Raw genomic sequence first — 13,350 nt, forward strand, 5'->3', positions numbered from 1 at the left:
TACAATGAATATATGAACGTGAAAATTCATTTTAAAGCCTGCACAAATAATTCCGTCACACACATAAGGGTGACGCGGCGACGAACGTGTTAAATGGAACGGTATTGCAATGTCCTATTATGGAGGTCATTCAAGGTCACTCAAGGTCAACCGCGGTAGAAAATATCGGGCTTTTGTAGCGGCCCACCGCGTATAGGGATTTGAAAAAGTCGACTTGTTGTCAAAACGTCTAAACTCTTCGATCCGGACCACTATGCGCCGGTCTCGCGAAGTCTTTGTGAAGATGGCCCGGAGCGAAGTCGAGTTTACGTTTCAGGAACGGGACGCGCGGTTTCGGCAAAGGGAATGTCTAACGAGTGGAGTTTCGCCGGAGTTCGGAGAAGAATAAAGATGCCGTTCGCAACGTAACATTGAAGGCTTTGCTCGGATTGTGTTAGCGCGCTTGTTATTATGTATTAGCTTACCGCGGTTGGGAAGATTACTCTTGGAACTCTGCTGCGTAACCTTGAGTCTGAGCACAATCCCAACGAAACCATCCAGGTCTTTGGCCCGCTTCGGACCGGTTGGTAACTGCGAAGTAATGTTTTTTAATTAAAATGCAGACGTTCGTACGCCCCTGTTCACTTTGATTACTAAATTTCACTGAATCGTTCACCAAGGATATGAAACTCTATTCTATATTTATCTATAAAAATTTAAGTCTACGTTTTATTCCCCTGTATGTATTTAAATAATTTGACACGGAGCGTACCGATTTAGAAATGACAATTCCGTGGCCGGATCTTTTTCACAAACAGAAAGACAGCGACAGTGTCAAGGTGATTTGTTTCCCTTAATTTGCGAAGCGCTGCGTTGTTTAGTGAGTCAAATTAAATCGGTGTCATGATCGTACGAGAACGTTCGGACGGGAAATATTAACGCGAACAAAACGATTGTTTGCGCGGTGGTTACACATTATTACACGCGTGACTACAATGCCGGTGATTATAACGAAAATATTTTTTAATTCTGAATAGAGAAGCACGGGATGATGGGGAAGAGTGCGGTATGCGGAAAACGAGAAAGGTATTCAAGGTTTAACTAAAACGCGACGAAATGTATATTACTGGCGTGGAATGCAATTTTAACAACGTCCATCGTATCGTTACCCCGTTTTATCGGCATTCAGACAATGTTTGCGATTGCAATGTTTTTTCGCCTTCTCGCGATGTGATAAAACCGTGGCATTCATGAACTTCATATAAACAATTCAAATTGAATCGACGATACGTTCTGCCGGCTGTATTAAAACTGTGAACATCACTTTTGCGATGCTAATTTCGACGAGTTATATTTCGAGCTGTTTGTTCTTCGTTATACATAATATAACGATTAGTTATTTCTCTCTATTTTGGTTCTTGGAGATCGGGAACAGTATTTACAACTATCTTTAATTGTTCCTCAATAGTCAGATGAAATATTCGACGAAAAAATGCCGACGCCGAGCGCACACCAGCATGGCGGCGTCCCTATCGGTCAAAAACGCTTAAAATCGACTTTAAACACGCATAACTTCCAAACCGGTGTATTCCTCGCATTGAAACTTCGATTTTCGGTATTTTCTCGTCAAGACGCAGGATTGTGTGTAAAAACAGTTGAAGATTTCTGGGTTGCCAAGGTGAAGTTTAACCAAATCGGCTTGTGCAACCTGAATATATTTGTTTGGGAAAGCAAAACAAGACTGTTCGATGAACTCCAAGCAGGGTGTCCGATTACCAAGCTTGCGGAGAGTCAGTAAATTAAGGTCTTAATGGTTCGACGTCCGCCTCATAAAGTTGAAGAAGTGGAGCGGAGGAAACGGAATTCGCATCAAAATCCGTGCATAAGAACAGAGAGGATCGACCAGTATTCTCGGGGCAAGAGTTTCCGAAGGCCGTGAAGGGAACTCCCAAGTAATCGATAGTCTGAAAGATGCTGGAACGTGAACCCCCCGGAGACTTTATAGCCGGCCCCGGTGTACACGTATACGTCGTTTCACCGTAGCTACTTGGCAGGGTCCGCTGTGTGTACACAGGTAAACCGCGTCAGCTTTGCAATCTTTTACAGGACCGTAGTTCCGAAGTCAGCCGGTCAGTAGAACAGGTAATTTACTTTCCCGAGCAATCACGTCGTCGCGAATAATTCAATGGGGAAGCTCTCTTCCGAAACGTCCGTTTCCTGCTTGCACACCATTACTTCCGTTTCATCGTACTTCTTTCATTACACCGTTCGAAAGTTGAACGCAATCAGTCATCTCGCCCAGAGACAAGAATCGTTTCCAGATTAATATTAATTACCCGGCTCGCTTGAATAATTTCGCAACTTCATTATTTCGAAAGTTGACCTAGGAAAACGTCCGTTCGAATCAGGCTCTGCGCTCCCTTTTTCTTGTACACTGTTCCAGCGTTTTTCGGACAGAGAAAATTCTAGAAAATTAAAATATTAGGTGTACAAATTAATTTGCTTCGTCAATTTTTTACTGGGTCTACCAGTTTTGATTGTTTGTAAAATGAACAGGGCATTTATGGGCAGTATCGTCTCGTAATCAAATTACCTTTTGGCGAGTGACGCGTGTGTCTGTCGCCGTTTCGTCTTCCGGGAAGATTGTCGCCCGCAAGCTACTTCAAACCCATCTGTCTATCGGGACACCATTCTTCTTCGCGGGTTTTGCATCAGGAACCGCGTCCCCGAATCTTCCGCCTCTCGAATGCATCTGTTCGCAGTTTCACCATTATTGGCTGCCGGGTTGATTTCTTTCGCCAGCTTTTCTTGTTATCGACGCCATTATTCATTTCCCCCGACAATGGCCTTTCAACAGTTTTCGCACAATACAACATTATAATGTATAGCTATTCTGCCCGACAGTTTTAACGATGGTGACTTTATTTGCGATAAAGAAACACAACAGTTGATCGCGCGAACGCGGCAACCACTAAAAGATGTTTTGCGGAATTACTGAAATTTCTTTCTTTTCTCGCTATTTTAAGCTTCTGATTTATTTCTTTCGTGCATTAGATACAGAAACGAGAGTGTTCGCTTTAATTTATTCCGTATAACTGCTGGAGTACCGATAAGCACTAAATATAGTTTGATAATGATCGATTAAAAAATAGTTAACAAAAATTCTCACTGCTTTTGCAAAAATATGCTTCCGTATAGTCTCGAATTAAAAATGTGAAAAAATCATTTGCCAATTTTGGGAAGCTTTTTGTCACTGTGACCTGTCACTTTTATGCACAGTGTAATAATTAACACATAAAATTGTAAGTTTATTGTAGGATATTAATAGTCTGTGCGCGCATCGTGCAAGCAATATTCTTAGTTTACCAGCAGAATTTTTGAAACCTGGCACTTCATTCGTTTAAAATATTTTATTTATCTCTTTCGGTATGTCACTTTGTCATGCTTCACACTGCAAGCGCCCTACTACCACCGAATGGACACGAGCGATGGAAGATATGCGTCCCCCATATATCTTTTACGATTTTATCTTTTAAAAGTAACACTGTGTGCATGACCAACTAGCGCACGCACGCGGAAAAAAACGTTTGACGATTGCCAAAAAATTTTGTTGCCGAAAAAACTGTGTGTTTCGGAACGCACAGAAGAGCCGAAATAAATCGTTAGGCATTACTCATCAGTGAAACACGAAGTTCCTCTCAATTGATCGGTCAACGATGATCAAATCATTCGTATTAAACTTCGAATACGAATTTTTAAAGAAAATTCGCGGAAAGGTCCAAGCATATAATACTATCTTCGCGTAGTTGGGTTCTACATTGAATTACTATGGGTGCAGAATTTTTCTGGGCACAGATACCAGCGATATTAGTGCATCGATTTTTGGTGTTCCATGAATTATGCATTAGCTTAAAAATTCACCGCATGATTACTCAAATATGCAAATAGTGTCACCGTGTCTACCGAAACGACACTTCATCATTATTATGGATCCCTCAAAATAAAACGAAAAATCATAAGCATAACCTATTAAAAAAAAAAAAAAAAACACGTACCAAAATAAAGTATAATATCTGACAGTTTATTTTTCTTTTAATAATCAACGTTCAACTGATGCTTAATCGTCGGCGTTTTAAGACATCACGACGTTGCATGAAGTAAGGAATGAGATTAGGTGGGTGCAGACGCATCTGGAAGAGCGCCCGTGACGGATGTCACACTCGGGGGCGTGGTGTCACCGATGGCCGTGTTTTGTTTTTCTTCTTTTTTAACACGAAACTGAAATTCTGACTACTTAGAAAAAAGCCATACGTCAAACGTTCCGGGGACCAGTAGCTATTTATTTGTTTGCGCGGGATGTCACGTCGTTGATGCCCGGGCAAGTTTTCAACGGAACGGGAATGAACGGATACGCGTACCGACAGCGGAAACGCATAGATTTTTCTCTTCTTGGTGCTTTTTTGAATTCAGACCGCGGCAGCTGGGCGAAACCCAAGGGGACGACGCGAACGATCCCGACCTGCTCTATTTTTATCCGGCCGCGTCAACCTGAGAGATTTAAGGCCGCACAGATAACGTTGCCTCACGTACTTCCTACGTTAGGGGTGATCCTCCCTTAGCGATGGCCCACGATCACGTCGATCGTTTGTTTGTTGCATCCCTCGCCACGCCACGTCCGACAGTGCAAAGTGGTCTGGACAGCGACTTATTCTTGCCAAAACTCAATTCATCCACTTTAATAGGTCACTGACAGCGAATCGACGGATATTCTAGCAAAGTTTGACAATAAAAAAAGTACAGTCTCTACTCGATAATTGTCCCAAATGTCTAGCCTATAATTGTCCCAGAACTATCCCCACTACCGCCGGCTACACTCCGCGACAAAGGATGGCACACCCTTAAATATTGCTATTTCTGAAAACTGTGATGAAATTTGATATGTTTCTCTCCGTGTATGTACTTCGGTGGAGATTCAAGGCTACTTACACCGGCGGATTTAAGCGCATGTTACAGATTCTAGTCTAAATGTAAACATCCGGGGTCACCGACGCGACAAAATGATGGCACAGTCTTAAAATTCTTTCTCTGCAGTTGACACTAGACCGTTATACTGTTTGTATCGTGTACTATGTTACTGTGCATTAAATATTGTGTGTGTTTCTTATTATCTTCTATTGAAATTACACTATGGGTAGTGGAAAATCTTTATCCGATGCTGAAATAAAAACGATTTTGACATTGCATACAGAGAATTACTCAGTTTCGAAAATTGAACGTATTATACATCGGAGCAGAAAAGTGGTGTATAATTTATTAAAAAATCCCAAAACATACTTCGGGAACATGACAAATTGCTAAAGCAGATGGCGTACATACAAATATGCATAACGTGCAAAGGATAATAAAAGAATGTCTGCACTTAGTTCGAATGAAATTGAAAAAAAACCATCTTTAACCGCTCAGCATAAATCAGAGCGTCTGAAATTTGCACAGGAACATATACATTGGAGAAAAAAGTGGCGTCGTGTTATTTTTAGTGATTAGAAAATGTTTAATCTAGATGGGCCGGATGGTTTCGCACACTATTTTCACGACCTGCGGAAAGAGGAAAGGATATTAAGCCGCAGACACGTGGGTGCCGAAAAGGAGTAATGCTTTGGGCCGGAATTGGGTATCGAGGAGTGACTGAAGTAAAATTTATAAAGGAAACTATGAACAGCAAAATTTATATAGATTTGATAGACTAACAATTAACTAAATTCGGACAGACAATTTCCGGGGAAAATTTTATATTTCAGCAGGATAATGCAAGTGTGCATACTGGAAAATGCGTTAAGCAGTACTTTGAGCGAAACAAAATTAGTGTCTTAACGTGGCCAGCGAGATCGCCAGATCTCAACATAATTGAAAATTGTTGGGCACAACTAGCAAGACATGTTTGTGAAGGGGAAGACAATTCCAAAGCCTTGCAGGTTTAAAAACGTGCATAGAACAAAAATGGACAAAAATACGGCCAAAATATATTAAAAAACTCTTTAAGTCAGTTCCGAAACGTATGCTGGCTGTTCTAGAAAATAAGGGAGGCCACACAAAGTATTAAACATAATGTTATATATTTTATGTACGTAAATCACGTACTTTTTTGTATATGTGCCATCATTTTGTCGTACCGATTTTTTGTTATTTTTTGTTTCCATAAACAAACGGACATTTTCTTTAATTTTATTGTTTGTAATGTAGTTTATTTTGTAATAAAAATGTATAAGTACCAAGAAAGACTAGATTTATTATGTCCAAATGATGAAAACATTGAATTTTCTCTAGAGAGGCCTCTAGAACTTCGCTGGCCTCTTCTACGTTCAGCGGTGGATCAAAGAATAGTATCCTCTAGCCGATAATTGTCCCCGGCTGGACAATATAAAGTCCGAACGGAACCATTGTGTGCCGCTTTGCTCCAATTTAAATATTAGCGAGCCACGCATCGCTTCCTTTCCGTTCCCCTGACATTTCCATGTAATTTCATTTTCACGTGATGGAAACGAATGTTTTGGAAATATTTCACAGGCACGTCCATTGGAATGTTCTTCCACGGTTGGTTTACATTCAGGTGTAACGTAATTTGTGGCAATAGGTGGAGTTATTTACGACGCGTGTCGATTTTGATCACTCCATTGCCTCCCGACAATTGTTACATTAATATTTTGCAAATTAAATTCGACCCCTGTTGACGTTCACTTTACTAATCCTACCGAGGCTGGTTGTTGGACTGTGGATTTTGTTAAAATAATTGACGTGTCTCTACAACAAACGCTAGAGAAAACAGAGGTTTTCTTTTTGTCTGCGCGAGAATTAACTGGTTTTTACATTACATTTCGTTGAAAAATCGTCATGAAAAATAAAGTTGAAATTTCAATCAGAGATAATATCTGCAATGTAATAAAATAGAATGAAAAATACAGTAAAATTCCGGTAATCCTGCGTTCAACGTTTCGACACACATGATAGTCCGGCACGTGTAGACCCGGTCGTGAATTTGGCCGCCATATGAAGATACGAAATATAAGTAATTTAATTGGCAATTATTGAGAACGATGTGATGAAACATCGGGTAATTAATTATAACGTACATGTACATATGTAGATAACGTATATCTGCCGATAATTAATTAAATTATTGTACAATATTAACGATGATCGTATTTTAAATAATTTTCCCTGCTTTTTCAACGGTATAAATGTAGTTCAGTAATCCGGCATGTCGGATTATCGGCATTCCATCGTACATAAACTTTAAAAAATGAATTTAACGGTGCGGAAAATGTTTTTCGCGTTAAAGAACGTGTCTCCGATATTCAAAAATATTTGTCATCGATCAATTTATAAAATTACTTTCGCAACTGATCATTTTGATACAGTAATTCCTTCTTCTTCCAAAAATTATTCGTTTGACGCTCCAGCTAAACATTTTCATTCATTATCCTATCCATTGTTTCACGATCTTTCTCTTCGTCAACTATTCCTCTTTTCTCGTCACGTTCCGGTTTTTAGTAATATATTATCATCGTGATTTTTTAGTTTTTCCTTTTTTTTTGTTAGTTTCATTCTTACCCTTCACTGTTTTCCCATCCGTAACACGTACGACCTTAGAAGATCTTTGTGCAGTTGCAGCAACGGTAACCGCAGTCACAAGTGAACATTTCAAGTTCCAACTCAATCAATTACGAAACTTTGCGACTATCGACAGTTACTACGGGCACTGGCGTTGTAAGTTGGATCTGTGCTGATTAACGTTAATGAAGATGCTATCGGGATCGGGTGGGGAGGGGGGCATGGAAACTTTGCGCGTCCGCTATCTCGGTTAAATCAGTTTCATTACGAAGACGCGTTCTTTCCACTTCCTTCAAGTATTTGCCGACTCGTATTCTGACCGCTGTTCTAGAATAGGTAAGTATGAAACCAATGTTTTGGCATTTGCAACGAAATCACGTCCCGACCTCCTATCTGCCAGACGGACTTTAATTTGAAAAAAAAACTGGGCCCAGAAAAAGCTTCGAATGTATCGCCAAGACCTGGATGATAAATGTCGCGAAATTATCCCCACTACCTCGGGGTATACCACGCGAGGGACCGCGAAGTCCGAGAATCCTAACTGGGTTATATCTCCTGCACGATACACGACGCTGGCAAGACCCGTGTTGATGACATACAGGGCGAGTCACCTGACGTTTGCACCTCAAATATCTTTGTTGTTTCTAAAGATACGTAAAATATGGTAAGGACAAAGTTGAATGGTACAATGGGGCTGACACGATGCCATAAAAAAATTTTGTTTTTATGTCATTTTTTTAGAGATATCAAGGTCACCTTGACTTTTTTAAATGGAACCACCCTTTTTTAAACACCTACAATGATAGTCCCTTTCATTAGGAATGCAGTGACTATATTATTCCAAGGTCATTCAAGGTCATGGACAGAAAAAACGTATGAAACTAGAATATGGAAGCAGAATACCTGTATTTTATAAATGTATAATTTGGCCATGATTAGTGAATGTTGCTTCGTCCGTAAACAAGACATTAGAAAAAAATGATTGATTTTGAAGCAATCCCCATTGACAAAAGTTAATTCTATTTTGAAAATCATTCCCGTGCAATTCTTGATGGAGCGATATGTGGAACGGATGAAATTTATGTCGGGCCAGAATTCGTATTACGCTACTTTGACTTATGCCTGCTTTCCGGGAAATTTTTCTCGTACTCACACAGCTAGATTGACAGCTATAGCTGCTAAAATATTAATTTCATTGTCTTCATTAGTCGTGGGATTCTTCCGTTTGTGCTGTCTTGCATGTACACTTCCAGTACTGCGAGACAACCTGTACGTATTAATGAAAGTCTGTCTAGAAGGAGTGTTTCGCTCGGGGTACCTTTCTTCATAAAGTAATCGGGCCTGCACTGCATTTTGTCTACATTCACAGTAAATCGTGATCATATCACACTTTTCAGTCATTGAATAAGACGGAATCGCATTTGGAAACATACTGATAGTACTTACCTTAGTATGTTTACTTTAACTACGACCATACTATGTTTACTATTTACTACAAGTCTCAACCGTGATAAACGTATTCTGCTTTCATGTTCCAAATCTTATACGTTTTCTCTGTCTGTGACCTTGAATGACCTTGGAATAATTATTGTCACTGAATTCCTAATGGAAGGGACTATCATTGTAGGTGTTTAAAAAAGGGTGGTTCCATTTAAAAAAGTCAAGGTGACCTTGATATCTCTAAAAAAATGACATAAAAACAAAATTTTTTTATGGCATCGTGTCAGCCCCATTGTACCATTCAACTTTGTCCTTAACATATTTTACGTATCTTTAGAAACAACAAAGATATTTGAGGTGCAAACGTTAGGTGACTCACCCTGTATATCGGAAATCACTGTAGTCCAAATCTGTTCCAAACGATCACAATCTCATACCACTTAAACGTTAGAAATGTGATATAATAATATAATAGCGAAGAAATTTTACGCAGTCCTTTACCGTGTCCTAACTCTTTATGTTTTGGGGTGGGCCGAAGTTCGTTGGCCCCTGTCGCGCCTGGTTCGCCAATTACACCCTGTTCCTCGTGGTGGTGATCGTTGCTGGCGCAGAGGAATCCCGGCGAGGGTATAACTGGGCTTTTATGAGTGGCACGTAAGACGAGAGTTGCGAAATATCCACTTGAAAAGCCCAGGAATCGCGCGTCCAGACACGAGAGCCCCTATAAACCTGCGGCGATCCCTGTTGCTGAACGTGCTACGTGGCCGAACCCCTACTACGGGATATGGCGGCCGCGAAAAATATCTGGCTGGCACTTATCTCGTAATAGGATAAATAATGGGATCGCTTATACCGGGTGGGAGCGGACGAACTTCTTCGTATTTCCGGTTTGATGGAATTGTTGGTATAAAGAGAGAGATCAAGGCTCTCCGGGGCCTTTGTGGCCGCGGAAATCAACGGATCTCGGAAGTTAAATGCGGGATAGCAATCGGCGGGGTGTCAACGAAGATGGTGCCGGGGGATCGGCTGATCCTATCAGCGGAAATCCTCTTTGAATGCACGTACTGCGTGCTGTGTAAAGATCTAATTCATAGTATGTGTCCGGCAATCGTTCGTCGACCCTGTCCGTCAGTGTTCGACGCGACGGTACCTTTGTGGATTGCTTTGACGAACGACATACATATGCCGATCTATGTAACGCTGCCGCAACGATCGGTTGATAGGACGACGGCGTGGATGGATGTCATACGCCGATCGTGTGACCAGCTTTCAAACTGCGGGTCGCAGGTATTTTTTTTTTCTATATTATTTGTGTTCTGTGACGTTTGTTATTTACAGAACCGAGAGATGGAAACTTGAGGGCCGAAGAGTCCGAAGACAGAAGTTTATAGCACTGTTCCTGGCAGCAATAGAATCACTAGATTATGTACATCAAGATAAAAGAAGATAGGTGAATTAAAGACTTTAGAGTGGGGGAAAAAGTCTTGATCTAGCAACTATACTTCTGAGCCCTGATAAAGCTGGCATGAATGGTCCAGAAACATTGAGAAAACAATACCCGAAAGGACATGGGTTATACCAGAAGCTTGAACGGTAGAAACTATGCGAGATACCAGGTCGTGAAAGCCTCACAGCTCTAATAATCGAGCGGGTCTCTCGTATCAGGGAGATTCACCCTAATCTAATTCACGTTTCGCTTCTTTCCTGCGAAACGGTCGCAAATATGAGGCAAGATACATCGGCTGGGACCGTTCTCCCGTTTCAAAATACAAATAGAGAGTTACCCTAGTATCCACATACACGCTCGCGTTCTGCACACAACCCGCGCGCAGACACCGTACATACGTTTCGCCGGCTCTGACACAGGTTTACGAGCTCTCTGTACATACAACAGATCCACGTGAACCGCATACATTTACAGAGAGACGCCGGTTAAACACGCGTTTTGACTGCAATCCCGCACCCCCTCCCCACCCCCAACCGACGCGGCAGGGTGCGGCGCGGCGAGACTCTCGAGAGCGGTTTCGCGTTTTATTATCCCCCGCCAAACGAGCTGCTAACCCACCAACATTTCTTTTCTTCTTTTCGAGAACGCAATTAGACCGGTAAACGGTGTAGCACCGGCGATACGTACTATTACAGTCGGCTAGCGAGAAGCGGAATTTTTAACGGAATGTAAAATACGCCCGACGAGAGAGTAACTGCTGGAAATCATGTAAATTTACACGGCAACTCTGACTGGCTTCACTCGATGGCAGCCGTACCTCGGAAGTTGGTGTTTCACAGTGATATCGCGGAATTATCCTTGTTTGGGAGCGTATTACTTTGAATCGGTGCTCTCGCTTTGAATCAGCTTTGGTTTAACCAAGTGTAGATATTCATTTCTGTTATTGTGTATTCAAACAAACCGAATTTTCATCCCTTGTCAAACTTGAAAGAAACATTTACTTCTACAATAAATGATACTTGATATGGTGGTGTAGTAAGTTTTAACATTATAAAGATAAATGGACAGAGCGTGATGAGTCGATATTATGGTCCTCCAGATCCCCAGACTTGACGCCTCCAACACTATGGGAAAAAGAGTAAATATCGAATTAATACATAAATCAATTTCAAGGTAAGCCACAATTTATAGAAATTTAGAAATTATACAAAATTTCGTTACGACGCGTACTTGTATTACTATGTCGACGGCGAGGGTAAAAAATAGTTGACATAAAGGACCTTGTTTCCCGCGACGCGACGCTCGCAGAGTTATGGCAACGCGACGTACACACGGTTTATTTTTCTATGCGTCGCGTCGCCGTGAAAATTGGAAAAATCCTTTTTTTATCTTACGCGCATACAAAGGCTACAGCCTGTGCTCTTACATTCGCAATTTGGAGCCGCGGGAGCGGCAAGACTTTCACGACGTGCCTTGGCAACAAATAGCGTCTCAAGCTTAGCGTTCACTTTAGCACCCTCGCGCCCTACACTAAGGTGACAACTTAACGAGAAGGCTCTCGTCCCTTTTTTAGCCTTTGGCTCACTATGGAACGGTCTGTGTGGAATACAGACATACCTGCCTGTTCGGATCTCACTGGGTTCTTCGACTTGTTTCTACAGCTAGTACATGATTCTGTACATCGATGTCCCGCTATTCTACTGTTTATACTACTTCTTCGGAAACAATGAAAAATATGTTCGAGATTAGTTCACTAATTACGACACACGCGTCTGTTTGTAATTAGTTTAGTAACAACACTGTAAACGATATTTAAATGCAACACTCGATACTTCGACAAATCTCTCGTGCGCGGCAATTCTAACCTATATCCCCAGCGCTGCCAACTGTCGCACACGCTCTACACTCTGTTCAAACTCATTCATACCAACTTGTTCATACCAAACTCAACCGATACAAACAACCCAACACAATATGCCAAATTGGCATGATGCACGGATGAGGATTAAAGTTTATTTCTAACAGTGAAAATTACCTGAACGAAAGATCAACACCAATTTTGAGGTTAGTATAAATTAGTACTGAATCATTACTAGTAGCAAAAGTATTATTATAAAAATCAGTCAAAATCAGTGTGAATTCGTACGTATCAGAAGGCTAAGAAGAACGTACACTCAGATCAATTTTCTGTTAACAAAGATCGTCCGTAACATCTGCGCCCTGCGAGTATAGTTTGCGAGTACTATGTACATTGCGCGTGTGTACGTGCATCTGTTTTCACTGTTGTCTCACGTCCTTCATACGTGAAATATTTCACTCTATCGTCGGCAAGAATTCATCGAGGCGTGTTATACGATACGACGACCCCGAATTTGCGTGAGGCCATTAAACTTTCAAATTTATTATCATGAAAACACGACGCGGAGGTTATGTTGTTCCAGCATTCTGTCTAACGTCTGCGGCCTGCCGAGGTCCATGAAATTGGTACCATATTGCGAATTTTAACCCTGAATCGCCGAGTTAGTGTCTCGCAGATTTCGTGGAATCTCTTAAAGGGGCCGACAGGCATTTGGCCTTGACTGTCACGCTATGTTACGCTGTACCTTTTTTCTAGACATTTTACGTCTTAAATAAGTAAGTAATCAATTAAAAATGCATACCACCGTGTTTGTTCATGTCTTTGCTACGTCTGTACAGAGCCTTTTTTCGATACGAACACTAAATCTCTCGAAATTAAGAGAATCTCTCTGCGGCAGCCATCTTGTGACGTCATACTTGCTTCAGAAAGCGAGTTTTCTGTCGAATATTACAAATTACTCCACGATGAGGCAGAAATTCGCAATTTGGGCTCTGTACAGACGTAGATTGGATTTTTA

The sequence above is a fragment of the Halictus rubicundus genome, chromosome 16 (assembly GCF_050948215.1).
Source record: "Halictus rubicundus isolate RS-2024b chromosome 16, iyHalRubi1_principal, whole genome shotgun sequence".
Lineage (NCBI taxonomy): Eukaryota > Metazoa > Arthropoda > Insecta > Hymenoptera > Halictidae > Halictus > Halictus rubicundus.